This window comes from Leucopleurus acutus, assembly GCF_964270905.1.
Source record: "Leucopleurus acutus genome assembly, chromosome: 16".
Taxonomy (NCBI): domain Eukaryota; kingdom Metazoa; phylum Chordata; class Mammalia; order Artiodactyla; family Delphinidae; genus Leucopleurus; species Leucopleurus acutus.
The window spans coordinates 51,121,787-51,146,863 of record NC_139158.1 but is presented as its reverse complement, the minus strand read 5'-3'; positions in this window follow the sequence as shown (position 1 = coordinate 51,146,863).

The window sequence follows — 25,077 nt, the reverse complement described above, 5'->3', positions numbered from 1 at the left end:
TGAAATATTTCAACACAAACCTGTCACTAGTATGTGAGCATGTACCATATTGACAATATGTAATTATTTTGGTCTATGTTACAGAGTTACTGCAAAATGTCACAAATTGTAGAAAACCACAATTTGTTAACATTTAATTTAGCAGTTAATTTAATGTAAGATACTATTCAAGACCTTTAAAAATTCAATGGAAATGTCAACATACATAGACCAAAACCTATTAATGGTAGAAAGATAATTTTTTCTTTTGCTTTGTGAAAAGCAGAATTAAAATATTAAGTTTACTACATGGTAGTTGTAGCATAAGCCCTGATAGTTTTAAAAAATTTTTTTCATAATGCAAGTGCCTGACTTCAGCTTTGATTGCTGAGGCATCCATTTCAGAGAGGCACTCAGTTCAAAGATGGCAATCTTGAATACACACATTGCTAGCAACAAGACTAGATGAAGAGCCAGGCCATTTCCCCCCACGGAGTCTCCCTTGCTTCAGAGATCTTGGATGATTTTGATAACTCACCATTTGGGCCACTGATTTTTTTATTTGTTTTTGTTTTTCTCTTCTCATGTTGTAAATTCCTCCTTTTATGTTTTAAATTTTCCAAAAGTTGTGAGCCCACAAAACCCTAGGCCCCCACCCTCAATTCCAATAAAAGCAGAACCCCAGGTCAGCTCTTTTTCTCTCTACCTGCAACCTCATTGTGTGGCCCCAGGTGTGCTGTGTAATTTCCAGGTCTTGTAAGTAATAAACCTTTATTTTTTCAAAGTTTCCTGATGATTATTATTGAAGGGTGTCTTGCAATCATAACAAGAACCCCAAGGGCTGGTCCAACTATGACACTGGTTGTTGATAGGCTGAGAGCAGAGCAAAACAGTAATTATGGCCAATAATAGCAATTTATTATGCATATATTTACCAATTCTCATCTAAGTGCTTTACCTATTAATTATCATTAATTAAACTCATTAATTCTCCTCACACTGCTATGAGATTGAAGGTATTACTATAATCTTTTTATGGATGAGGAAATAAAAACTCAGAGAAGTTTTAAGTGATTTGCCCAAGGCCAGTTTAGCTAGTAACTGGCTGAGCTAGAATTACATGTACATGCCGGATCTGCCCAGTTCTCTCATATAGACACTTCCTCCCAGTGTGTGTATAAGGGAAAAACTCTAATTTGATTGAATTGAAAGGCAACACAGTTAATACTGACTTAGATGGGATTTTTCTTCCTTTTTTCTTCTTTTTTTTTTTTTGCATTTAGGGCAAGTCATAACAAAACTTCTAATATTTTGAGTGGTGTTTGTAGTTGTCCCAGTTTGAACAGGGCAGGATTTGATATTGGTATAAATGAGCAGTAAAAAGTTAAAAGGAGAGCAAGTCTTAGGCATCTTTGGGAGAGTAGAGTTGGAGGTGGATTGATGCTCATGCAATTAGCTGCCATCCTGCTATCCTTCAAAACACAATGTGACTTATGGCTTGAAAGTAGCCTTTGGAGTTACAGTCAGAATTTGGGGTCAAAAACACAGACTCACAGATATAGAGAACAAACTACTGGTTACCAGTAAGGAGAGGGAAAGAGGGAGGGAAGAGAGGAGGGGCAATAAAGGGGTAGGGGATCAAGTGGTGCCAACTATTATGTATTTTATATTTTTATATATTATATTTTATACATAATAGTTGGTACCGCTTGATCCTCTACTCCCATATTGCCCCTCCCCCTTCCCTCTCCCCACTGGTAACCACTAGTTTAAATTTTTACTATACTACTTACTATTTGGATACCCTTGGACAGTTTACTTGGCTCTTAATATGTTTTTACTTTTATTTCTATAAAGGGAATAATGTTCAGTGTGATTGTGAGGGTTTTAAATGGCAAATGTAAAGTGCTCAGATCATGATTCATAAGATGTACTTTTGGTGGAGACGATATGCAAAGCTAATTGGCTTTTTACCAGGAGCATAATATGTTATCATTTTCCTTGATTATATTGATTTTTTCCTCCTTAACATGAACTCACAAGCAGGCCTCGCTGCTCGATAGTAACAGCGTTAGAAGATGAACTTTTTCATATCCTGTCCCCCCTCCCCCCTCCACCCCCAGGATCCAAACTTTCCTCTTGGAATGGCATGTGATGCCCACAGAAGAGCCTAAGCTTGGCTCAGTGCTCATGCCTCACCCCTTCTACAATGTGTGCTGTCTAAATGGCCATCATACCACAAACTTTACATTAGGCCTGCTCCTGACTTTTTTGCATAACTTGAAAAAAATCAAAATATTAAAAAGAAACACTCATTTACTGAAATAAAATTTCCTGAATGAAATTTTCTATGGGGACAACTTGGACAAGAAGCCAATTTAAACAATCAAGTGTGGGATGTGAGTAGTTAAAATGTCAGATGTGACAGAGGTGTCAGCTAGAAAGCTATGGAATTCAGTGTTATGTTTTTGAAGAACTGGATGTTAGCTACTTTTCAAAAAAAATATTGAAGTATAGTTGATTTACACTATTGTGTTAGTTTCAGGTGTACAGCAAAGTGATTCATATATATATATATATATTTATATATATACACACACATTCTTTTTCAGATTCTTTTCCATTATAGGTTATTATAAGATTTGAATATAGAGTCCCCTGTGCTACATAGTAGGTCCTTGTTGGTTATGTTTTATATATAGTAGTGTGTATGTGTTAATCCCAAACTCCTGATTTATCCCTCCACCCTTTTCCTCTTTGGTAACCATGTTTGTTTTCTATGTCTGTAAGTCTATTTCTGTTATGTAAATAAGTTCATTTGTATCATTTTTTTAGATTCTACATATAAGTGATAACATTTGATATTTGTCTTTCTCTGTCTGACTTACTTCATTTAGTATGATAATCTCTAGGCCCATCCATGTTGCTCCAAATGGCACGATTTCATTATTTATGGCTGAGTAATATTCCACTGTGTGGACGTTAGCTTTTTGGAGGTCTAGAAACGATTTCAGAGGTTACACCAAGAGGTGATTAGTCTCTGACTCAAAACCAATAATCATTTGAAAGTGGCAGATGATTTAGTTTGGCAATACCATAATAATAATGACCTGGAGCTTAGGCTATGTGATTAGAGTCGTATTTTCCTTAACATCAAGCTGAATGATTTCTCTACATGTCTCAAGGGTTCTTACATTTGGAGAGCAAATTTCTAACACTCCGTGTACTCAATAAATAAATCTTATCTTTGGACCCTTAGAACCATAGTCAATGTTTTCTGCTTGAAAGGTTCAGGGAAGGAACTTAAAGTGTGTCATACTTCACTTCACTGACGGAAGTGAGAAAACTGATAGACCTGGTCAGAGAAGAACTCCAGAGAGGATGGAATGGAGGGCGTATTGAAGGGGGGTGAAACCTCCAAGTCACAGCCCTCGAGTACCCTCACCTCCAGTTCCACCAGCACCCATTCTATGGTGTCCCAGCCACAGGACTAATGTTGCTACCGAATGAGTTGGGTCACGCTGCTCATGGTTTCCTGCAAAGAGCTGCTTACAGTTTCTTCTAGCTAATTTCCCCAGACCTCAGCCTAGTTTATTTTTATCCTGCATCCCCCTCCTTCAGTCCCAGCCTGAAGGCCTTGGCAGGGTCCTGGCTCTTTGATTAGCATCTGGCTATGGAAGGCCTGATTCCTAGAACCAAAGGCTCTTGCTACTCCACAGACTATGCACAATGTTCTTTGCTGAATGTCTTACAATGCAATGTCCCATCTGCCTGCTTGAAGTTCTCCAGGTGGAACACACTTGAACTTGATGATGCCTGTAATTCGAATTCCCACTTCTCCTAACCCTCTCTTGTCATTGTGCTGCCAAAATGCCAAGGTTCCTCAACATGTGCTATGACCATGACTTTTAATTTCATAATTAAAGTAATGAAAATGTAAACAAATGGGTGTAAATTGTAATATAAATCTGATATTTATATAATTAACAATAATTTATATTAATTAATAATTCATAAATTAATAATAATTTATATATAATATAATATAAATCTGTGATGCACAGACATATACGATTACACCTTACGTGGAATTTTATTCCTTAGCCCCAGGGTAAGCGTGATCACACTCTTCTTGTCCCTCCTTGTGACGATAAACCTCATTGTCTCAATGTCTCTTCTAATGTTGGTTTTTCCAATGTTAAAATCCACCACTTTTGATTTTAACATGGCCACATGTATTTCTCTCCTCTACTTCCTGAAGCTTCACTAAGATAAAGTACAGGTATTTTTCAAAAGCCCTAAACCCACAAGGATGGGGAGACCAAGAGAGGGGACATTCTCAGGTGAGTAATCTCAACTGCTGTGTGGAAGCCACAGGGTCAGTGGAGGAGTGGCCGCTGACTCAGCTCTTCAGGAGAACAGAGCAAAAGAAGAAAGCTGATTCACTCTGGAACCCTAGAAAGTTTAGGATTTGGAGGCAGCAGTTATGTCAGAAGGAAAGGTGAAAAAGCTGGGCTTAAAAAACAGAGCAACTTATTTAGACTTGCATATGGGGCATTTCATAAGCCCCACTCACACCCTACTTCTTTAATAAGAAGAATAAAAATAAAATAAAAATAAATACAAGACAATAAAAATAAAAGACATTCGAAGGAACGCTCTAATATGAATGAAAGAGGAGAAAAAAACAGTTGGTCAGATGGAAAAAGGAAACTGGAGGAGGGAGAGAGAGAAACAGTGAGGGAATAGAAAAAAAAAAAAAAACCTTTAAAAAATGATAATATCCTCAGACAAAGAAAGAAATGTGCAGGTGTGAAGAGAAAAAGCCGACAGAAGAGGGAGAACCCTGTTCTGCATACTCACCTGTACATTTTAGGGGGAGGAGAGTCCACAGAATTTTCTTGTTGCTTCATTTAAGACTGATATTTAAATACAATCAACTCTTTATGAACTAAGAATGCAGAAACCATTCTACAAATTCAGTGGTCATTCATTGTGTCTAAATAAACTGTTCTGCTTCCTTTGAGCACATATCCTTCAACACGTGGAGAACCAGACTTGGTCAATGATAACACATGTTTTTTTGATAAGCTGATTAAATAGCTATGCTTTCTTTAATAAATTGGAAGTCTAACTCAGCTTTTAATTAATTAACTTGCTACTTTTTCTTGGCGATTGCTAACAAATGGTTTACCTCCACAATAGTATAGATTGTGTGAGCCAGCTTTGCTTCACTGCCAAGCCACCCACCCACCTCCTTGACTACCTTTAGAATTATCCCCAAGGCTAGGACCAGCCAGGTAAGTGAGGCCCCAAAGGCGTACAGTTTAAGATGTTCCCTGTTAGGGTCTTAGACTTTTATTTTTATGACTGAAATTCCTGAACCACTATATCTTTGTAAGTTTTCAAAGAAAAAAGATCTAAAAATACATGTGGTTTCTGAGAGCTCTCTGTTTCTCTAACGATTTTCAAACCTCCAAAGAGTTCTCAAGCAAATAGCTTACCTGACAGACCCTGCTTTTCAACCCATAGTACATACTGTTTCCTGTGTCTGAGGTTTGCTGGTGGCTTAACTTACTCAAAATGATTACAACCTTGTACGTATGAAATGGATGAAAAGGTTGAAGGCCACACATTGGTTTTCACTATTTTTTTCAGAAAACTGTAACTGTTCTAGAGCCCTTCTTTTACTTAACTCAATACGTATGGTTAGTCTATCAGGAATGATTAATAAATGGTGAGGAGAGACGCATGTGCTGATAAATTTCAGTAAATATGTACAGTGAGTGTTATTAAAGATAATCTTAGGGATATTTCCCCTCTCTGTGTACTCTATAATTTTTATAATTAAAAATTATAATTTTTATTATAATTTGACCTCAATTGCTAAGGATGGGATTTAGCATAATCCTTGGTTCATGATGTACTATACCATCCATGCACAGCCATCTTTCATTCATTCATCTATTCATTATTCACTCACTCTCAGATGATGTGATGAACAGTCTTGGATCCTTCACTAAACTCAACAACTAGAAATGAACAAGCACTTGCATCTACCAATGTGTTTCTTTCTTCTCTCATCTTCCCTTCTCCCTTAAAAGGACCCCTGTCCTCAACTCTGTGTTGATAATTTACATAAATTTTAAATGTTTATATAGAGTTCTAAAAAATGGATATATGCTTAAACAACATATTGTTTAGTTTAATTGTTCTTAAACATTTTTCAGAAGGCTCTCATGTTCTATGTGGTCTTCTGAGACTTTTTCACTCAATATTGGGTCCCTAAGATTCATCCATGAGATTGCTGTATGATATTCTTTTGGATAAATTTCTCTATTGATGCCTTCTTTGTCTTTGGGCATTGGGAGTTCCCCCCCCCCATACTTTTGTATTACCAGCAATGTTGCTGTGAGCCTTTGGATACAAGATGTGTCAGTTCAAATTGTTCTCTACTATAAAGTTACTGTTTTCCCCTCTTTAATTAATAACCATCTTGGAAGAGATTCTTTGAGACCATGCAAAAGTCCTATTTCTCCTCAAATGTTTACCCATTAATTTTAGCATCCTCCTGTAGATGGTGCCTGTAACAATTATTACTGTGTTTTTTGCCTAATGGTGAGATTGCATTTCCTTCATTTCTTCTACATTTATTAATTATATGTTAAATATATTTAATAACATATAGTGTTGTGTATTAATATATTATTATTAATAACATATTAATAGCATTAATAATAGCACATTTTAATCATGATTATACGGAAGAACTATTTCTGCTCCTCCATTTTAGTATATTTAATTATTTATTTATGTTACCATAGGTTCATGGATATTTATTTTATTTTTTGAGTTATCATGTAATATTATCGTATCAGCTACTTCTGATTTTGGCCATTGGTTGCTCATTCAGGTGGCTACTGTGCCCTTTTAACATGACCCATTCTTTTTCAAGCACTTCTTTATTTTATTGCATTATAAGATATTCCAAGGACTGGGACTTGCTCCTTAGGAATCTTGTATTTTTCCTGACTTGGCCCTGGAATAAACCACTTTTATAAGGAAACTGATTGCTTTTGTTGGAGAATGGTGTTTAGAAACCAAGATCTGGGCACTATGTGTGCTCATTGCTACTATCTTGTCACTGCTTCTAGGTCTTTTCTGTGGACAGAATTATGAGATGTATATACCCATGGATTCACACATGTACATATGTTCCCTTAGCTTTGAATGTATGAAGTGTTTGCTTTATGTCCAAATCTAACCCGTTAAGTCTCAATTTAATTTTCCTTTGTCCCATAGAATCAACCTTGAAATTCCAAGCTACAAGGAATATTTTACTTTTCTGAAATTGCATAGACTTTCATCTGTATCATATATTCTTTTTTCCCATAGATTATATTAATTTCTATCTCTTCATTATAGTTGATGCTAGACTGTAAGTGCTCTAAAAGAAGGATCCTATTTTAATTCTTTTTACATAGGACTTTTTATAGTTCTTTACATAGAGAATCAACAGTAGAGCCACCTCTTATGGGAAGTTACACATTTTAAAACAGGCAATTATTTTCTTTGTGAAAATGAATTAATTAATTTCAAAAATAATTTTAGATCTTCTCATTACAAAAAGGCAGTTTAAGAGGAAACAAAATTAATAAAGCATGCAGAAGAGTGTTTACAACATTGTAGGTGTAAAATATGTGTGAATTCCTTCCCTGTCCCTTACAAAACTGCTTTCTCACAGGAAGGATTGAATGGTCTTATAATCTAAGTTAATTAATCCATTCTAAAGAAGCAGCCAGCTTCTTATTCCTTTATTATGTCCTAGAAAGTAAAAAGGTCATTAGAAGTGTATTAACAAATGAACTCAGGACAGAACAGGTTAAATATTATAACCTATTCATTTTATAAATAAGGCTGTAATATTTGTTTTGTTCTTTTAATTATGAGAAATGATCAGCCCTGGCATTTTCCTCTCTCCTATTGAGACTCCATTTTTATATTTTTAGAATAATGATTAAGTTGGACTCTTTAAAGCATGTCTAATAAGCTCTTTGATTTCTTTTTTCTTTTTGCATGTGCTAGCCAGGAAGCCTAGCTGGCCATATTAACTAATGTCATCTCATCAAAATACTTTTTTTTTTTAATTAGGCATGCTTTATTTTTTTTTCAGCAGTTCTAAGTTTTTTTTTTAACATCTTTATTGGAGTATAATTGCTTTACAATGGTGTGTTAGTTTCTGCTTTATAACAAAGTGAATCAGCTATACATATACATATATCCCCATATCTCCTCCCTCTTGCATCTCCCTCCCTCCCACCCTCCCTATCCTACCCTGCTAGGTGGTCACAAAGCACCGAGCTGATCTCCCTGTGCTACGCGGCTGCTTCCCACTAGCTATCTATTTAACAGTTGGTAGTATATATAAGTCCATACCACTCTCTCACTTTGTCCAGCTTACCCTTCCCCTACCCGTGTCCTCAAGTCCATTCTCTAGTAGGTCTGCGTCTTTATTCCCATCCTGCCCCTAGTTTCTTCATGACCGTTCAAAATACTTTTAAGTTGTATGAGTTTGTGTGCTTGCGTGTGGGGGGTGGGGGTTGTGTAGAAAACAGTCTTTTACTGTAGGTTCTATTTTTCTCCTGTCTCTGTCACTGAATTGGCAAACTATGTCATATAGATCATATTTCACCCCTAGGCCAACCAGAGATTCACTCAGCATTCAGTCAAACATCTTATTACTTTGTGATTCTGATCTTATTTCCTGGTATTAGACCATGTTATTGTTAATGACAAGGTTAATAAATATTCTGGCTTTAAGAATTGCCAGAAAATGATTGGTGTGTCTTCTCCACTTGCCTCCTCTTCTCAGAGATGGGGTCATTTGACTCCACCATCGTTCTTTAAGAATCAATTTTGACCTCAGGAGAGAGAGATTTGAAGTGTTCACCACTCTCTGGTGCTTAGAATCAAATCCTTCCTGTTCCAGCTTTGAATGATGCTGGGCCTCTGCAATTTTTTCCTGGGAACAGATTCCCAATTTCCACCCCAGTTGCTGCTACTGAACCTCATGTTTTTCCTTGTTATAGCAAATAGGCTGATCTCCAAATCTCTCTGAAACCTGGGAACCTGCCCCTCTTAAAGGTTAACCTCCCAGGGACAGGGGATTACTCCCCAAGAATCTCCTCATCCACTCCCCACATACCTCGTTGAATTTCTCAGAACTGCTAGAAACACTGTGTACAACACAAACTGGGTTCAGACTCTAGGAGATATATTTTCAATTCTGCTCAATTCAACTTAAGAAGATTTATTAAGCAACTTCAGGGTTCAGGTCCTGTACTAGAGTCTGGGAATATAAAGATGAATCAGACATAATAATGGTCTCAAGCGCTTCCCTGGTGGCGCAGTGGTTGAGAGTCCGCCTGCCAATGCAGGGGACACAGGTTCACGTCCCGGTCCGGGAAGATCCCACATACCTCGGAGCAGCTGGGCCTGTGAGCCATGGCCGCTGAGCCTGCACATCCGGAGCCTGTGCTCCGCAACGGGAGAGGCCACAACAGTGAGAGGCCTGCGTACCGAAAAAAAAAAAAAAAAAAAGAATGCTCTCAAGAAGTTCCTTGTCTTGTTGAGGAGAATGAGGGGCAAATATTCTTTAACAGTTTGTGTTAAGAGCTAGACATATGTACCTAGTCAGAGTAGTCAACCATCTGGGAGGAAAACATTGAGATGACGAAACTTCTGTGTGTAGTGGCTACATAAGCATCTTGCCTGGATTTTGTCCTTCGGCCATTAGAAGATATGGTAGATTGCATTATTGGCCCCATTTTTTCACCTTTCCCTGTATATATATTTTTGACATGACCCCATGGGGGCAGTCACCTGTCACATCCCTTAACTCTGAGAAATTAGTGGACATAATACAGGCAGGGTGTAGGATGAATTTTCACATTGGAGCTTGTGCTTTTGTGCTGCTATCATTGCTGTAAAGAGATGCTCAGGTCAGACTGCTGGTCCCAGGAGGGGATTGAGAGACATGTGGAATAAAGTTGTTGCAGCTAAGCTACCTCAGCCAAGCTAGCCTAGAGCAGCAAGCCCAACTGACAGCACAGATGCATGAGAAAGCCCAGCTCATTCCTGGTTTCACGATCTATGAAAACTAATTATTGTTGCATTCAACCCCTTAGTTTTGGTGATTGATTATGCGGGAATAGTTAGTCACACAGGAATCATTGAAGCTGTTGAAGAGTTTATCAGAGTTATATTTTAGAGAGATCACTCTGGAAACCATTTTGACAGTAATTTTGATGGGGAAGAGATTAGAAATGGACAGACGAGACAAGATCACAATATTTGGCTAACAGGTTGTGAAAACTTGAACTATAGTGACAGTGAAAACAAGAATGGATTCAAGAGTGATATAAGGTGTAGGTGATAGTGATTTATTGGTTATAGATGGAGAGGAGAAGATGGAATTGAGAATGGCTTAGAGATTTCTGGGTTAGATTACTGACAAAACTGATTGAGATAAATGGAAAATATAGGAGTCCAGCCAGGTCTATTAGTGGGCATGAAACAACAGCAGGTCAGTAACCCATTCCCCTCTTAGCAGAGATATCTAGAAGTAATGAATTCACTCAAATCTCCATGTAAATGTGGTAATGACCTGAGGACAAGACCTCCTGGTAAACATACTAATGGTGTTTATTGGTGGAAGATACCAGAGAGTCCTTACCTTTTTTTTTTCATGGGACGTGCCTGATGTCTCTTGATTACAGTATACAAAACTGGAATTTATGGATTTATAGGTCATGGATGGCTGAAGAATGGAAAGTCATATCATAGATTGTAGTTAACAGAGTGTGACATGGGTGTTTCTAACATGGAAATGGGTCTCTGTGAGTAGTGTCTCCATATACAATGCTCAGAAAGAATTTTCTCTGTTAAGTATGAAACCAAAATTCAGTTAAATGAGGGAGAAAAAAATGGTCTTTTGGGATGTGTGTCTCACTGTCTCATATTCTTCCAAGACATGAATGTTTCACCTGTGACTGGTGACTTCCTGCTTCCTTTGAATTATTAGTAAGTTTTAGTTTGGGGTAGGACCTATAACTTTGTGAGTCTTCTTTGACAATTCAACATATTGTGTTGCCAAAATGTGGATGTCAGTGCTGGGGCAGTGACAGAGAGAGGTGCAAAACTTGGACTGAAGATGATGCTAATATAACAAGCTGAAGCCACCAACAAGGACCTGGAACTTCACGTATTCATAGTTAATGAATATTCTCCCAAAGACAGCCTCCTCCCAGAGAGTGTAAACTACCTGCCTGTGTTAATGAACAGGGCTGGAGATTGACTTAGAAGATAAAGGTTTTCTTTGATTACAATATGAGGACAATGTAGATGGAGTGAGCACTGGAATTTGCCAGAAGGAGATGGTGCAGTTCTCAGAAAAGAGATATTAGGCAAACAAACAATAGCTGTTTTTAATGAAATTCTCTCAGGTTGGCACACAGTTTTAATGTTCAGATAGGTTTCATGTCAAGTCTTTTGTTATTCCAGAATCACTTGAAATGTTGTGTGTTCACTGTTTTTCTCTTTTTAATAGGTTTATGCTTTATTTCTCCCCAAATACTATTAACGTGAGAACAGGAGTCTATTATATACCAGTGAGTCTCAAACCGAGCTCATGCAAATCCCTAATAAATTGCAGATTCTGACTCAACAGGTCTGGGGTGGAGCCTGAGAATCTGCATTTCCAACAACCTCGCAGGTGTTGCTGATGCTGCCAGTCTATGGACCACATGAGTAACAGCATATAGCTCTAGAAAGATCATCTATCAGAGTATGAGTATCTCACAGCTGTTTATTATGGGTTCTTAATTACAGGAATTAGTCCCCTGACTGCCTTTCATAAAGAAATTTCCCATTTGAGCAAAGCTCCTTCACTGCCTCTTCTTTCTTCCTTCTAGAGAGCAGAATAAACCAGAGAGAGAGACCCATGGAGCAAAACAATACTTTCCTCCTTACCCACCGCAGAGAGGATGCTAGCTGGCTTGAAATGAAAATATGGCTTCCTTCAATGGCGATATGTTAATTAACTGTCCTCAGAAAACTAAATTACAACCATAAAAAGTTTTTTTTTTTTTGAAAAGTGCTTTTGAAGAAATTTGAGGGCACCTAATTTGTCTTCCTTTTACAACCCCCCTGTACTGCATAGGGCACAGCTAAAATCTCCCCAGCCTTGGAGTCCCTGCTCATATCTGTAATACTCATCTGCCCTATTGATTTAGAGATATTATCATCTACTGGATTTCACCACTATTTATTTATGTCCCATGCTTGACTTGTCTCCCCTAGAAACTGTTAAGGTCTTGGAAGTCACGGATGGTAAGAGTAACAACTACATCAGTTAACAATCACATATTTACTATGTGTCGGGCATCGTCCTGTGGATTTTCTGTGCATTAATTCACACAGTATTCTCGACACCTTTATTATCCCTATTTCACAGATGAGAAAACTAAGGCTTAAAGGGGATAAAGAATTTACTTGAGGCATGTCAGTTGCCACCCAATAACCATTCTCTAGCAATAGAATCACAATTACAATTAGGGCAGCAATGCAGTTGGCTTACCTTAGTCAGATTACCTTTCCCAGCCTCTCTTGAAGGTAGGTTTGCATGTGACTAGAGCATCGCCAATGCAAGCCTAATGTGGTAGAGAACTTGAGGATGCATAAAGGAAGCTGAGGCTATGAGGAGAGAAGCATTTTTCTGAGAGAAGTCCTTGTCACCCTTCTGACGTTTTTCCTTCCTTAGGTCTTGAGTGATCCTTTTAAGGGCTTTGAGCTCTGGCAGGTGACCTGGGGGATGAAGGCTATCCAATGGCATTGTGGAGCCAGAAAATAGGAAGAGCCTGGGTCCCTGATGATCTGGAAGCTACACTTCTAGTACAGAACTACTAGCTGTAGACTTCTGTTACATGAGAGAGAAGTTAATATATACTATTTCAATAATTTTGGACTTTCTCTCACTCATAGCCTGGCCTTCTCCTAAGTGAAGCACATCTCACAGCTCAGAGATATTGCCGAGATTCAGTTCTAGGCAATTTCGTATTTTCTTCCAAGCTTCAGTGCGTGACCGCATGATAGGCACATTATATGTTCTGCTTAGTTAGGATGCAAAATGAACTCCTTATTGAGAAGAAAAAAAAAACAGTATATTTTCTGTACTAAAATACCCCTTCCCAGAATTTCCTTTCAGATCCAGCAGACTGAAGGCAGGAATACATTAGTGCTCCCCATAAATAATTAGAAAATGTAGTAAAGATATTTTCTTGAAGACTGGAAATGCTTTTCAAGATTCTTATTTTATTTATTAGTGTTCCTGCACTCTACATTTTTATTACTTGCAATCATACATCTGAAGTTGCCATTATCATTTGTACATTCATTTGGTAAATATTCAATATTTATAAAACACCTATTGTATGCCAAGAACAAGTTAGTTGCTGGGTGCAGAAGAGTGAACAAAATAGCCAATAGTCCTAATATTATGGTGTTTGTGTGGGAGAGTATGAGGAGAGTACAAATAATAAATGAATAAAAGTCAGTTATTGTATGTTTTATGGAGAAAATTGGAATAAGGTGGGTAGGGTTGCCAGGATTGGGAAAATTACCTAAAACAGGTAAGAGAGGAACATTTGTTTTCCATATATGGCTGTCAACATATATATATATACATATTTTTTGCAGTACACGGGCCTCTCACCCCTGTGGCCTCTCCCGCTGTGGAGCACAGGCTCCGGACGCACAGGCCCAGTGGCCATGGCCCATGGGCCCAGCCGCTCCGCGGCACGTGGGATCCTCCCGGACCAGGGCACGAACCCATGCCCCCTGAATCGGCAGGTGGACTCCCAACCACTGTGCCACCAGGGAAGCCCAACATATGTTTTTAGTTTAAGAATTAATATATATCCCGGTGACAGAGTTGATACATTTCTGAAAATGTTCTACATTATTCTTCATAACTTAAAAAATTTTCTGTAGACTTGTCTGAACATTTGCTGTCCACCAATCCCAATTGGACAATAACTGATTTGCGTTATCTTTTCTTTTCTCTCTGCTGTGAATGTGAATGTCATTCCATCAGGAGCTCAAGTACTTCATTCCTCAAGTGAGATTTTACCTTGTTAAACCAACTGCATACTCCAGATGTACACATATATCTGAAATGGGAACTGCAACCAACAAGACCATCCTGATATTTATTTGGTCAAAAGATGGATATTCCTAAATATTCAACCCTAATTCCTCTCAGTCCTCTTAAAATGCAGACTCGCTCCCAGTAGTGTGTGTGGTCTGTCAAGTAAGTGGAGGTGGAAAGAGAAGCAGGAAAAAATTTGAAAGCAGTGGAAGGAAAGATAGTGAGGCAGCGGCTAAATGTTTTGCACAAGGGCAGGAAGACTTCCCTTAATGTATAAAGACATGATCTTGCAGCCCTTTCCATTTTGAGTTCATTTTCCTCACCTAATGATTAAGTGAGAATCCAGATGATCTATAGGTCAAGCATTTCCTAGAAATAAGAAGTCCAGAGTTAATAGTTGTTGTCCTTGTCCTTGGACTGAAACCCATCTGCCTAGCACAAACCAACATAAACAAGTTTTCCTGTCATTATCAAAAACAGGAAGCCCCTTAGAAGCTTCCTCAACAAAATACTAGCAAACAAAATCCAACAGCACATTAAAAGGATCATACACCATGTTCAAGTGGGGTTTATCCCAGGAATGTAAGGATTCTTCAATATATGCAAATCAATCAAGGTGATACACCATATTAACAAATTGAAGAATAAAAACCATATGATCATCTCAGTAGACGCAGAAAAAGCTTTTGACAAAATTCAACATCCATTTATGATAAAAACACTCCAGAAAGTAGGAATAGAGGGAACTTACCTCAACATAATAAAGGCCATATATGACAAACTCACAGCCAACATCATCCTAAATGGTGGAAAACTGAAACCATTTCCACTAAGATCAGGAACAAAACAACGTTGCCCAATCTCACCACTATTATTCAACATTGTTTTAGAAGTTTTAACCACAGCAATCAGAGAAGAAAAAGAAATAAAAGAATCCAAATCAGAAAAGAAGAAGTAAAACTGTCACTGTTTGCAGATGACATGATACTATACATAGAGAATCCTAAAGATGCTACCAGAAAACTACTAGAGCTAATCAATGAATTTGGTAAAGTAGCAGGATACAAAATTAATGCACAGAAATCTCTTGCATTCCTATACACTAATGATGAAAAATTTGAAAGAGAAATTAAGGAACCACTCCCATTTACCACTGCAACAAAAAGAATAAAATACCTAGGAATAAACCTACCTAAGGAGACAAAAGACCTGCATGCAGAAAACTATAAGACACTGATGAAAGAAATTAAAGATGATACAAATAGATGGAGAGCTATACCATGTTATTGTATTGGAAGAATCAACATTGTGAAAATGACTCTACTACCGAAAGCAATCTACAGATTCAATGCAATCCCTATCAAACTAGCACTGTCATTTTTCACAGAATTAGAACAAAAAATTTCACAATTTGTATGGAAACACAAAAGACCCTGAATAGCCAAAGCAATCTTGAGAAAGAAAAACAAGCTGGAGGAATGAGCCTCCCTGACTTCAGACTATACTACAAAGCTACAGTAATCAAGATATTATGGTACTGGCACAAAAACAGAAATATAGATCAATGGAACAGGATAGAAAACCCAGAGATAAACCCATGCACATATGGTCACCTTATCTTTGATAAAGGAGGCAAGAATATACAATGGAGAAAAGATAGCCTCTTCAATAAGTGGTGCTGGGAAAACTGGACAGCTACATGTAAAAGAATGAAATTAGAACACTCCCTAACACCATACACAAAAATAAACTCAAAATGGATTAAAGACCTAAATGTAAAGTCAGACACTATAAAACTCTTAGAGGAAAACATAGGCAGAACACTCTATGACATAAATCACAGTAAGATCCTCTTTGACCCACCTCCTAGATAAATGGAAATAAAAACAAAAATAATTGGGACCTAATGAAACTTAAAAGCTTTTGCACAGCAAAGGAAACCATAAACAAGATGAAAAGACAACCCTCAGAATGGAAGAAAATATTTGCAAATGAAGCAACTGACAAAGGTTTAGTCTCCAAAATTTACAAGCAGCTCATGCAGCTAAATATCAAAAAAACAAACAACCCAATCCAAAAATGAGAAGAAGACCTAAACAGACATTTCTCCAAAGAAGATATACAGATTGCCAACAAACACATGAAAGAATGCTCAACATCATTAATCATTAGAGAAATGCAAATCAAAACTACAATGAGATATCATCTCACACCAGTCAGAATGGCCATCATCAAAAAATCTGCAAACAGGGCTTCCCTGGTGGCGCAGTGGTTGACAGTCTGCCTGCCGATGCAGGGGACACGGGTTTGTGCCCCGGTCCAGGAAGATCCCACATGCCGCAGAGCAGCTGGGCCTGTGAGCCATGGCCACTGAGCCTGAGTGTCTGGAGCCTGTGCTCTGCAACAGGAGAGGCCACAACAGTGAGAGGCCTATGTACCACACACACAAAAAAAATCTGCAAACAATAAATGCTGGAGAGGGTGTGGAGAAAAGGGAACCCTCTTGCACTGTTGGTGGGAGTGTAAATTGACACAGCCACTATGGAGAACAGTATGGAGGTTCCTTAAAAAACTATAAATAGAGCTACCATATGACCCAGCAATCCCATTACTGGGCATATACCCTGAGAAAACCATAATTCAAAAAGGATCATGTACCACAATGTTCATTGTAGCTCTATTTACAATATCCAGGACATGGAAACAACCTGTCTGTCAACAGATAAATGGATAAAGAAGATGTGGCACATATATACAATGGAATATTACTCAGCCATAAAAAGAAACAAAACTGAGTTATTTGTAGTGAGGTGGATAGACGTAGAGACTGTCATACAGAGTGAAATAAGTCAGAAAGAGAAAAACAAATACTGTATGCTAACATATATATATGGAATTTAAAAAAAAAAAGAAATGGTCATGAAGAACCCAGGGGCAGGACAGGAATAAAGTCACAGACCTACTAGAGAGTGGACTTGAGGACACGGGGAGGGGGAAGGGTAAGCTGGGACAAAGAGAGAGAGTGGCACGGACATATATACACTACCAAATGTAAAATAGATAGCTAGTGGGAAGCAGCCGCATAGCACAGGGAGATTAGCTCCGTGCTTTGTGACCACCTAGAGGAGTGGGATAGGGAGGGTGGGATGGTGGGAGATGCAAGAGGGAAGAGATATGGGGATATATGTATATGTATAGCTGATTCACTTTGTTATAAAGCAGAAAGTAACACACCATTGGAAAGAAATTATACTCCAATAAAGATGTTAAAAAAAAAAGAAGCTTATGGAGACTGGTATTGTTTACCATTGGAATTAAAGCTAATAATGTCTTATCTCTAATATGGAAATATATGAACTTCTAGGACGGTTTACTGTTTTCCCTAAAGAGAAATACAAATTGAATTTTGAGTTTGTGTCACATAAATCATGAAGTACCATTACTATATCGTTATACCATGATCTAGTTTCTCAAAATCTGATTGCACTCTAAGAATCTCATATTTTGCTATTCTCTGTTAACGAGACAATTATTAATAAAAGTTTTTATTGGTCTTTGTGTTTTATGTTGTGCAGAAATCCCTAGAAGCAGAGCATGAGCCAGGGATTCAGGAGTAGGTGATTAATTGAGGAAGAGTTCTCAGAAGAGGAATGGGGAAACCAGGTTAGAACAGGGGAAATAAAGTAAGCAAGGACATGGTCTCAGCTGAAATATGGCCTCATCTGATCCCACAGGGAGTTCTGGAGTGTGGGTTGTAACTTCTCACCTGGGCTTTTGTACCCCTGAGTCCATCAGTTGCTGACTGTGGGATATCTTTCTTCTCTTGGTTTATAACCTCCCATAGAAGGTGGCTCCCATTGACCGAAGGTAGTTCTAAGCTGCTGTGAGCCATTAGCAACCAGTATTTAGAGAAGCTGGGATATGGGAACACCGGTCCATGGGTGCGTCAGGCTGGTACTGGTGATCAAAAAGCATCCACCATATTTTCCTTTCTCTTTTTCATTTGGGAAAACTTCCTGCTTGCCTTCTTTTGTAGTATTCTTTCATATTCCCTTCTCATTTTTCTTTAGTACTCATGCTCTTCTTTGTTCCACTCCTAAAAGTTATGAATGGTTGTATTATTCCTTGAATAATTGACCCAGCCTGTGAATGTAATGACTTATCAGGAGAGAGTAGACCTCTGAATTTTGTGATCAAAGCACACAAATTCACAGTGCCTTTGGACCCTTTTGGTGTTGTACAACTGACGACAGGATTTTTCTATGTCTACAATTTTTGCGGGGCTTCTATTGGCTATGCTATAAATAGCTTGGAGTAAGAACTGTCATGTTTGTCTTTCTTATTCCTAGCTTCTAGCATGGTTCCTAGCATAGAGCAGACATTCAATGAACGCTAATGAGTAACTGAATGAATGAATGGTGGAGTTGAATTTTGAGATATGAGACTTCACTGTAAGAATCCTAAGATTCAAAAAGATTGAAAAGTTTTTGAGGGTCAGTAAATGAGTACAGGTAAAAGAGTTGTGCTCAGTTGGAGATCCCATACAACATCTTATGGGGGCAACAGCTAGTCAGTGCAAACTGGATGGGAATGCTGGTGTAGATGTTTTCTTTTTTTTCAAGAAAATCTAAAAATGTCTTTACTTTTATTTTTTAATTTTTAAAAATATTTATTTATTTACACGGCTACACTGGGTCTTAGTTGTGGCACACATGCTCTTTTACTTGTGGCATGTGGGATCTAGTTTCCCAACAAGGGATAGAACCCAGGTACCCTGCATCAGGAGCATGGGGTCCTAGCCACTGGACCACAAGGGAAGTCACTTTACTTTTAAATATTAACAACTCACTTAGGGAAAACTAAAAAAATTCACACTGGTCAGAGTGGCCATCATCAAAAAGTCTAAAAATGAAAAACGCTGGAGAGGGTGTAGAGAAAAGGGAACCCTCCTACACTGTTGGTGGGAATGTAAATTGGTGCAGCCACTAGTGGAAAACAATATGGAGGTTCCTTAAAAACCTAAAAATAGAATTAACATATGATCCAACAATCCTGCTCCTGGGCGTATATTGGGAAAAGATGAAAATTCTAATTAAAAAATGATACATGCACCCCAATATTCATGGCAGCATTATTTACAATAGCCAAGACATGGAAGCAACATAAATGTCAATCAATGGATGAATGGATAACGAAGATGTCGTCCATATGCTGTGGAATGTTACTCAGCCCTAAAAGAGAATGAAATAATGCCATTTGCAGCAACATGGATGGACCTAGAGATTATCATACTAAGTGAAATAAGTCAGAGAGAGAAAGATAAATACCATATGATATCACATATGTGTAATCTAAAAAAAAATGATACAAAATAACTTATTTACGAAACAAAAGCAGACTCAGACCTAGAAAACAAACTTATGGTTACCAAAGGGGAAAGGTTGGGGGAGGGATAAATTAGGAGTTTGACATTAACATATATACCCTACTCTATATAAAATAGAGAAACAACAAGGACCTAGTGTATAGCACAGGGGACCGTATTCAATATGTTATAATAACCTATAATGAAAACAATCTGTAAAAGGATATCTATATATATCTAAGTCACTTTGCTGTACAACTGAAACTAACACAACATTGTAAATCAACTATACTTCAATAAAAAAAAGAAAGAAAACCAAACAACTAACATTGTTAGAACCAAACAATACATTTATTAACTGAACTTCACTTGAAAGCTTTCATTTTTGTCTTCTGCCATGGAATATTTCCTGACTGATGGTTATCATTTTTTTTCCTGTTTGAGTGATTAATAACAAAAAATGGAGAACTAGACAGCAGTATTCTCTGTCATCGCCTACTAATCAAAAGTGGCTCAACCAAGAGCATCTTTTTGTTTTTCTCCCAGTAAAACTCTGCTTTGAGTCTTTTCCTGTCCCAGTGACATCTTCTTATTCTACTTTTTTTATGCCTGTGTGAACTTAAACTCCCCAGCCCTCTTCTCACTCAATGCTTGGAGCTCCTGACCACTCTTCTGGAAACCTTGAGGTCATTTATGGTTATACTTCAAAGGCAGTCAGTGAACGCCTGGAAATTCCTTTGCCAAATTATGCCTATGTGTTTATGTGCATTTTTATGTGGAGGAATTTGTCAGATTCTAAAAGTAGTACCCCTTGTTCTGGGTTATTCCATTCATTATTGAAGCCTCATCTACACTTCTCTGTGTCTTACAGCTACGTCCCTTCCCCTCTTTTTAAAAATATTTTAGTGGATCCTCACTGCCTTCAAAATAAAATGCAGATTTTTTGGATTAACATTCAAGATCCCTTATCATCATTTCCAGACCTTTCATCCTCTGTTCCACCAATTGTAACTATTCACAGTCTCAAGTTCCCTCCTGCTTCCATGTATGTGCACATGTTGCTCACCTTCTCCCCATCTCTCATGCATCTGTACATGGACAGCTCATATTTATCCTTGGGTTGAGTTTGCCCCAGAAGCAGACCCTAAGACAAGAACTTGAGTGTGAGAGTTTTATTTGGGAATGGATGCCAGGAAGCACAGCTAAGGGAAAGGAAAATGAACCAGAGTGGAAGCAATCTAGTAAAAGGTGTGTTATCAAGCCCCTTACCACTGTGGGCAATTAGAGAAATTCTATCCCACTGAGGAACTCTAAGAGACAGTGTCGAACAACTTCAGAGTTATCTCAACTGTGAAGGAAAAAGGGTGAGGTATTTATCCACCAACTCCTGGAAGTTACTGCTCTTGGGAGGACTTCCAGCAGCAACTGGGTGTGTTCTAAGGCCAGGAAAACAGCCCTCAAGTATTGAGTCTTAGGTGTTCCCAGTAAGTTGTCTGTAGAATAGAAATGAGTGCTGAGGGCATATGGGCAGGATAATGTCAGTTTCACTATAAAATTGGAAATGTTTACAGAGGATTCCTCTGTAAACATACCCTGTCAAAGGAAACTAACCCAAGAGAAGTTCTCCAAAGATCTTTCTCCCTCATTTGAGTTATGTAACTGTTCATTGTGTCCTCTTGATGACCTCTGATAACTTCTAAAAGCATACTAGCTACATAATTGAGAAAATATTGATTAAGTTGATGCCCTGGGTTGGGCATTGTGCTAGGCAATGAGGATATAACAGTGAAAATGGCAGGCGTCCACCCATCAATTACAGAAGTGATGAGTATCACACAACTATAACAAGTTGACCACTTGTCTGCCTCCAAGACTAAAATATATCTTTTATATCTTAATCCTCAGGCCTTACTCATTATCTGGCACAGAGTGGGCAGTCAATAAATGCTTACCATGATCAGTGAATAAATGAAGTAGATTCTTCAGGCTTATCTAGAGCCCTTTATCTGGAAATTGTGAGCACGTGGGAAAATTCTGAGTGAATTGAGCATTGAAATTCTACCTATAAGCAGAGATCTGGGAAATCACTGCCTGATTTGGAACATGCCACCTTGACTGGGGGCTTAATGTGAAGCAGTAATCCCTACCTAGCTGTCACCCAGGAAGAATATGCTGTACAATTCTAAACAGCATGTTCTTTTTCAGTAAACTCAAAGCAAGCCAACTTTGCAGCCAGAATCACTGCAATTGATCATCTGTAATTAAATCCAGGCCTAAGAGGCAGCCTTTTAATCTTTAAAGTGATTCCCAATGTGAATCTATAAGGTTATCTACCCGGTGAACCTAAACCAGAGTGGAATGAATCACTTTCTGACCTTTTGGTGAAGTGAAGTGCAGGATAACGTATGGAGTATTTTCTTGATTATTTTATCTTGACATAACTGAATTTTTCTTAAGAAGGAATGCAGTCTAACATAAAAAGTCTAAAGAAATATTTTCAGATTCAAGAATGGAAGTTCCTACATATTTGTCTAGAAGACTTGTGAGGAATCACACATTCAAAGAAAGTGAAGAAAGGGCATTTTGTGTAGTCTTTATGTTTACTTACTACTTATTTTTCTGGGGATGCCTTGATATGCAAATGAACTCGTTTTGCTAAACAGTGTCGTGATCGAGTGAGCCACCTGTTGGTCATAGCTGACAACTGCACCGTAATTGAGTTGCATTTTGTTTTCTTTCCATGTGGCCTCATGCTGGAATATGCTGCAGAGCAGTGGTTATTGAACTTTGGTGTGTTTCAGCGTCACCTGAAGAGCTAATAAAGAACACACATGATCAAGTTTCTTGAAGCAGGGCAGGGCCTCGGTCTTTGTATTTTTACCAAGTTCTTACACCCATTGAAGTTTGAGAATCACTGCTATAGATTATGAACACGTTTCTCTCAAATATTTTGAGCAATTGTTTTATGCAGAACACCCATGAAAAAAGTTTTTAAATTTATCTTACTCCAAAAAATTAATAAACAGCATAATAAATACAATTAAAAGTGTATTTTGCAGAAACAAATGGAAACAATTTAAGTATTAGTCTAATGAAGGAGTAACATTTCATTTTGTTTTAATGCAGAAGAAGCTATAGGTGAATTGTGTACTAAATGCTCATGGAAAACCTGCACGTTATTCTCAGAATAGTGGTTTTATTAAATACTGATCTACGGTATCATAACCTTCCTTTTTTTAGCCTTCCTTTGGCTTCCTACTTAAATTCTAACCTTAAATCAGTGCTATTTACACTCTGTATTCCAAATTTCTCTTCTAGCCCATGTTTCTTTTTCTGGTGATTTAAATTATTTTTATTTGAAAGGAATTTATTTATTTTCATTAAAAATGAAATAGGTCATATTATAGAAGGAGACTGGAGCTCAAAAATTAATTTCCATCTGTAGAAAACTTAAAAAAAATACGAACCATAGCATTAAATACTTTGGCTCAAATATGGACAATTTCAGGTCAGCATACATTGAAAAAAATTGTTCAAAAATAATAAATGTTATCACTTCAAACCCACCGGAATGGTTAAAAATAAAAAAGACTGGCTACACCAAATACTAGTGAGAATGTAGAGCTACTGGAACTGTTTGGAGTATAAAATGGTATGATCAACTTTGGAAAAAAGTCTTTATAAAGTTAAAAATTTATGGTTATGATACAGTAAGTGCCCTCCTGGGAGAAAGTGCATGCAAGAGAAATGAAAATGTATGTCCACAAAAAGACTTAAACCCATGACCTATCATCAGAGTGGCTCCTTGGATTTTTCAATGAAACTTTAACAAGCCCAAACAGAGGCAGGACTCCCTAAGATTCAGTGGAGACCCATGCATTGGACTTGTTTAGTTCTGGGCAAATCTCTTCTGTTAAGCGAAAAGAAAGACATCAAAAATGAATGGGTCATAGGTAGGGATGAGAGGCAATATGTTGCCAATTTCAGTGAACTGGTCAGAAGAACCAGTGTGGCTAAGTGCAGTGGTTCTCAACCCTGGCTGTGTTGTAATCATTTGAGATGCTTCAAAAAATACCGATACCTGAGCCCCCCACACAAAGATGCTGATTGAATAGGTCTACAAGGGGCCCAGGCAATTCTAAAAAGCAACTGGGATTGGTTTAGAGCAGTGGTTCTCACAGTGTGGTCCTCAGACCAGAAGTATCATCATAACCAGAGAACTTGTTAAAATACAGTTTTTCAGGCCTTACCCTAGATCTACTGAATCAGAAATTCAGGGATGGGGTCTAGCCATCTTTATTTCAACAAGCCCTCTAAATGATTATTATGCACCATGTAGTTTGCCCACTGATTAGAAAATTTCTTTTGGGCTGTTTCAGAATCAAGTCTTCCTGGTTTTGGTTTTAGAGTCTCTGGTTTTTGAAGCATTCCTCTTTTTATATCATGGTATTAATTTTAATCTTAAGCAACTTTCTTATGAATTGTGTATGGATCTTTGTATAATTCCCCCCCCCATTTCTTCAATTCTTCACCAGTTAAGTTTTCATCTCCTCTGCAGCCAATTGTTTTTGCTCTTTCTTTTCCTATTTCTTGTCTTCCTGAATCAGCTTCTTTCACAAAGCCACATCTTTATCTGCTTTCAAGATCCCTACATTGTGCTGCAAGGTTTTGCATACATTTTCCAGTAGAATTTTGTTGAATGCAGAGAACAAATCTCATGTTGGCTTTGTTCTTCCAGCTCATGCCTGGTTGACACCTTATCGCTCAGCTTGGATGGGAAATGGCCTCAATCTTTTCCAGCTATTGTTAACAAAGATTATATCCAGGAGATATATATCATCTGTCATCTCTGATTTATTTTATCTCCTCACTCTGGTGATTTACCAGTTATTTCAGCTGCCCAATGCAATTATTCAAAACTTCGAATTCGTTTTCTTTGTAAACAAGGGTTTCCTCGAGGTCTTTCTGGATTTTATAATAAACTGTAATTTTACTGGTTTTCTCAGCTCAGTGTTCCCTTCATTCTGGTTGGACGTTTCCTATAGGAACTGCTCCATGCTCTCCTTAGGTCTTGATTTTTTTCTCTTGAACCTGCCAGAAGTTAAACTTCATCTTCTCTTTGCCAAGTTTAGCTGCATTAGAACTTTTTTTCACTTTCAGAGTTTTATAGAATTCCTTGAAAATATATGTGATATTTCCATAGGCTTGTCACCTTCCAATACCTTGTTCTGTTTGTTTAATTTTGTTTCCTTTATTTGTTTGCTTTTGTGTTTTATACTTCCTGTTTCCCCAAAAAGTATGCTTTCTACCAGCATTTCATTTATTATTTGATTCATTTTTAAAGATGCTGATTGGAATCTTTATGGAGTCTCTTCCTCAGAGAGATGTTTGTATTGTATCCTGATTTACACACACACACACACACACACACACACACACAGTCTTTGCTGCTTTTCTTTGCTGCTTTAATTTTCTGTTCCTATTTGACAATCTTTGTTTATTTTAAGGTATCTTTAAAGTTTTGTAA